The following is a 6,173-nucleotide window of genomic DNA, read 5'->3' as shown; positions in this document are numbered from 1 at the left end:
TGATCACTTCTGGAGGCGTTTTGGCCAATTACAGAAAGAGGATGCGCACCAGTTTGCTAACCTCACCGCGTTTCCTTAACAAATGCTGGCGATTTGGTTACGTTTTGGTTCTGTTTTTGCAAATTAAGCCATAAGGTAGTTCATTCAGTATTTTTTTGTTCATGCGAACGCTTCGGATATAAATTATTTTAACGGGTAAATCATTTCATACCACTGGCAAGCCATCATTCTGCTGAATATTGATTTTTCAATTCTGCCATGTTCTTCTTTTAATCATTAAATAGCAGAGGTGTGGACTCGAGTCACATGACTTGGACTCGAGTCAGACTCGAGTCATTAATTTTATGACTTTAGACTTGACTTGAAAAAATGTTCTAAGACTTGTGACTTGACTTGGACTTTTACACCAATGACCTGGGACTTGAATTGGACTTGAACCGGTTTACTTGAAAAGACTTGATATTTTACCCCAAATATAAAATTTAACATGCATATTATATAGAGATTGAAAATGTGACGTCATTCACGGGTAGAACCGCAAAGGATTCTGGGAACTCGTGGCAAGCGGTACTAGCGCACGCAGGCTTTCAATTAAAATCAGTTATACAGCGATAAAAAGAAACACAAAAATGTCAAGAAGCTGTTGTATTATTAACTGCAATAGCCGGTCGCATGACAGCCACGAGAAGCCGACGGGTAAAGAGATCGGTTGTTATCGGATTACGTCGTTGAAGAGAAATTGTTCAAGCCATGTTTCCGAAGTAACAAAGACGCGACGGATGGCCTGGATTGCAGCCATTCAAAGACCAAATATAACGTCCCAGAACACTCCAGCTCACAGGTTAGTCTGCTCCAAGCATTTACACGAAGGTCAGTGTTTTTTAGTACTTAATACGTCATTTTCATAACATAATTGGTGATATAGGTTACAAGCAAGTCTGGCGCTGAACAGAAATTGTCGCGCTATGCTCCTTTATTTATTGTGTTTATTGTGCATAAATAGTGAATTGTCCTGACACAATATTGCGTTTCGCTTCTGTTATTATGGTACATTGACAAAAACATATACTTTTATTCACAGGATAAAACAGTTGTTTTGTATCACTAATTGCCCAGTACGATTACAGCATACAATATTATTGTCACTGCTACATTTCTGTGATGGGTACCAGAAATTATTTCCACTACTAATTAATTACCGTTGAGCTCAAAGGTCCTATTAATAAACGGTTAAGGAATGTGTATTTATGACGACAATTTGTGAGACTGGTAAACTTATGATAGGTACGATGGTCTTTACTTTCTACACGGTGCATTTCAAGGTCCTGTACCCATCCGTCGGTAAACTGTACCTGGGCTTGTTGCAGTGACCTGAAGTTACTAAACTTCATGAGTGTATGCACTCACTCCAAGAACCGTATGATTATAAATATGCATATAAATATGCTACGATGAGATAGCTGACTTCATCTAACTAGCAAATGTTGTCCAGGCTACGTTGGTGATACAGTTTTTTTTAATGTGTATGATATTTTTGTCATGCGATTTTAAAGCTGGTCCTACAACCGCATCCAAGAATAACATGCAGCTTATCTCAGAACTGTCGGTGAAAATTATTCTTGGAGCTAGGTTTAATTGAGCTGCATTTTAAAGAGGTGCAATTTCACAATTTGTGTATATTTTCTAAGTTCACTATTTTGTCATGTGTTGAGAAAAACACAGATTTTAAAATTACATGGTCTAATATTTACATTTAGCATAACTGCAACATTATTTTTTCTTTTTTTTTTTAAAAGACTCGAAAGGACTTGAAATTCAAAGTTTCAGACTTGTGACTTGACTCGGACTTTTACACCAGTGACTTGAGACTCGACTCTGACTTGCCTGACATTACTTGAGACTTGACTTGAGACTTGAGGATAAAGACTTGAGACTTACTTGAGACTTGCAAAACAATGACTTGGTCCCACCTCTGTTAAATAGAACAAAAACATTCAGATGAGTCAGAAATACAGGCTATTTTTTCCTGTTATTCGACTTAGTGACAGAGCACTACGAAACAGAAACAAAAATACCTACATCAAACAGTAATAAAAAAAAGGATATTTATATTTGTCTAGGGGCAGGCGGAAATCGAAAGCTCTGTAGCTTTACACCTTTCTGTGTAAAGGTGTAAGGCTCAACTTTAGGACTTGAAATATAAACAAATCAGTCAATCAGGTAAGTGGATTTTGTCATAGTTTCGTTTTCTTTTGTTCAAAATTATGTATAATGTGAAATGCTTGCTTACATTACTAGTAATTAAACGTAATATTTATTATCAATGTTGTAAAGAAAGTTTGTTTATTTCGTTATACTTAATTCAAACAAATTTTGATTTTTGAAAGTTGAACATGGAAATGAAGATAAACCAAATGATTCCTGCAAGTGGGAAAATATTGTGTAAGTCATAGACTGTATATAAAAGAAGGACGTATGTCGCTTCCAAATCTGAAAGGTGAAGCTGAAGTATTCTTTAAGTCATAGTCAATACGGAATGGTTTTGACTTTGTAAATTGTGGTCCCATTTAAAGTAAAAACAAAAACAAGTGACGACATATCAACCCTATTTCTGTTTCCAGTTCTCTACTGTATTGATTGAGGTCGTCATCTTTTATTTTACTGGTTGTAATGCTTTGTGTCTCTTTTCTTTAAATTAGAGTTCTGAACCCTAAAACTGACCAATTTCCAGCCTCTTGTGCAATTTATGTGCAGCATGTTTTCAAGCAAAGTTTTTAGAAACCTTCAGAAAGTGTTAACTTTAAGTTTAAGATCACGACATTTTCATAGCAATCAATCCAAACCACGGAGTATTTTAATGACTAACCTTGTGTAGTGGACAGTGTTGGGGAGTAACGGAATACATGTACTCGCGTTACGTATTTAAAATACAAAATATGAGTAACTGTATTCCTTTACAGTTACCGTTTAAAATGGTGGTATTCAGAATACAGCGGTCTTTTCTTGTTTCATATGTTAGGCTATGCCCTCTCTATTTTTGGTAATTCCACGCTGGTGGAAACCCAAACAAAACACGCATTAAGAGGCTCTAATGCCTCGGTCTCAATCTCGCGGCCCATTTATAGAATGTAGCCTTATGGGCATTGTAGCCCAGTTGTAAGTAAGCTATTAAGACTCAGCTGTACACTGTGTTCGTGTTTTTCTCAGAAACCATAAGTTCCGTTGGAGCAGCCTTTCAACGCCTCTCTCTGTCTCTCGTTAACAAAGTTGACCAAGACAACAAAGTAAAGCTAGTTTTTGGCCACGAGCCCGACACGGAACCCGACCTATTAACCAGAGGTCCCTTTAATAGAGCTGCTGTTTTATATACGCGCGGAACAGTTTTCTATACGAGATTACTGCAAAAAGTGCAGCCTTACCTAATGTCCACCCTATTGTTACTCATTTTGGATTAATATTTAAAGATCTAGTTGGTATTGGTATGGCGAGTATCCTTCAGTAATAGTAATAAATCACACAGCAATAGTACATTCATGTAGTTGTAAAAAGAATGATAATGTATTATGTAATCCAAAGTATTCAGAATACCTTACTCTCATTGAGTAACATAACGGAATACGTTACAAAATATGTTTTGGGGCATGTATTCTGTAATCTGTAGTGGAATACATTTTAAAAGTAACCTTCCCAACACTGGTTGTGGATGGACAACGCGTTCTCATCCCAACGCGTAAAATACAGACAAGTCATCTGCATTTTACGCTTTGGGAATGGGTTGGAATAAATCTATAAATGTGTTGAAAATAATAAACCTAAGAAAGCATTATCCTGATCACTCTGGAAAACACCATGTGATGGCCACAACATGAAACTATTTTATTGTTGAATTATCAGTGATACTTTCATGTGTTTGTGTTGGAATGGACGTCTGGAGCCTCTGCTCTAAGCGTCTCTTACCACTTACCTTGAAAAGAAGATGACCTATACAAGTTATCGCAGGTCCTGAAAAAAAAAAAATCAGGAGCTTCAGGGGAGAATTTTAATCATTTATTGGGTAAAAACAACAGAAACACACAGTGCACAAAAGCAGAGTAATTCCTGGCAGACTTTCACAGTTTCCCTGGAGAAAGAGACAGTTCCCTGGTGATGTTCCTTAAGGATAAATCTCAGAGCTCAGAGGGAGCTTGTATCAGCAGAGGAAAGTGGAGAACCAAAAGCATTCAGCTATAATGCCAGAGTAGGATCATGTATAAAAACATTCCTGATTTGATGTATATTTTAAGAGGTTTTGGCACATACCTGCATTTTCTTTTAATGGTGTATTTCAACAGGTGCAGTGGATCTCTTTATGTCCTAAGATTACAAAGATTCCTCTTTACTGTATTTTGCTTTGAGATGAGAGTTCTGTTTCTGGTATCTAATAAAGAGATACAGTAAGTCTGGATCTCAAGAGAGTGCACCAGCAAAAGGTAATGGGCACTCAGTTATATGGCACATTAGCAGGTCCAGCACAGGTATTATCATCCATCAAAACAGACAGCCGTCTTATATTTCTGTGATTGTTTTTCATGAAAGAAGAAGTGTTGCCGAGCAGATGGATTGCTAAAATGTTTATGTAATGTGGTTTCCAGGTTTGACCAATGAAAGACTGTTTTAGTGTTTAATGACTCCCATTCAGTGCTGGTGTTAAAATGTTAATAAAACATGTTTTTCTGTAACTGTGCAGTTTACTGGGCACAAAAATGAACCATTACCGAAATCTCTGTCTATTTAAAGTACACCATAATGTTAATGTAGTGTAAAAGTGTACTTATCTCTCCTGGACTTCAATTTGCTTCATCAGCGTGGACTATAGGTAGCCAAGGACTGCTCGTCTACATGCAGAGATTGTCTGTTGCCAGATGGAGGCAGAGTTCAAAGTATGTGATACAACCAGCCTGTGGGCTACTTTTGCTTGGGCTGTTGGTCCATTAGCCAGAAATGGACGGCAGCAAAGTTATAACATACAAAGAGCTGAAATGAATTAGAGCATGTAAAACAATGAAAGGTGAACAATTAAGAATGTGCTCGGAGTAGAACCGCTGCTTCTCCCTGTCAAAAAGAGCCTGTTGAGGTGGTTGAAGACCGGTTGCCTTACTTTAAAGGTTGGCAGGAGATGCCAATGTAGTCCTATAGTCTGCTGGAGATATGTTATAACTCATCTGGCCTGGGAATGTGAGGATTCCCCCCCAGGAAGAACTTGAAATTGTTGCTGGGGAGAACAACATCTGCAATACTCTTCTTTGTCTGCTACCACCATTAGCAGGAGATAATGGGTGTATGAAAATACTATTCATTTAAAAAAAATAAATCAAAACGTAGTGGTCGTTTAGTTATCCAGCACGTTAGCAGGTGAAGCACAAGCATCCTCATCCATAACAACAGACTGCTCTTAATACTCCTATATTTCTGTGATTGTATGTAATGATCACAGAAATATATGTAACAACATATTTAGACATTAGATAGACAGTTTATTTCGACTTTTCTAGATGTGTGTAATGTGGTTTCCAGATTTGTCCAACAAAAGGACATAATGACTAAGACTGCTGTAGCATTAAAGATTCCCATTCAGTGCTGTGCTTCAAATGTTAATAAAATTGTTAATAAAATCAATGTTTCTGCAACTGTGCAGTTTACTGGGCACGAAAATGAAAAATAACTGCAATCTCAGCCTTTTGATGTACACCATAATATTAATGTAATGTCTTATCTTCTCTCTCATGGGCTCAATTTGGTTTTCTGTTTGGTAGCGAAAAATCAAAGTATGTGCTCTGCTGCTCTTTCTTGGGCTGTTGTTCAAGGCTGGTCGCCTGACTTTAAAGGTTTTGCAACTGGGAAGAGACGCCAGCGTAGACAGACCTATGCTATTTTCTATTATTATTTATTTGAGTTACACTTTTTAGAAAAAAATATAAAGCTCTCTAATCAAAACTTAACTGTTTTTCAGTGGCACAAACACAACCTATCCAATTCTGAACTTTTGATATGATTTATATGGAGGAGGGGAGGAAGTTGTTCTTGATTTAAAAGATTTTAAAAAAAGAAAGAAGATCCTATAGTTGAATGAGATACATTGATGCTCTGGGAGACTTGTTCTCCCATTACAATCAACATACAAAATATGCCCTACT

This window comes from Rhamphochromis sp. 'chilingali', assembly GCF_963969265.1.
Source record: "Rhamphochromis sp. 'chilingali' genome assembly, chromosome: 3".
NCBI lineage: Eukaryota > Metazoa > Chordata > Actinopteri > Cichliformes > Cichlidae > Rhamphochromis > Rhamphochromis sp. 'chilingali'.
The sequence above is the reverse complement of the archived record's forward strand: the minus strand, read 5'-3'. Positions refer to the sequence as shown.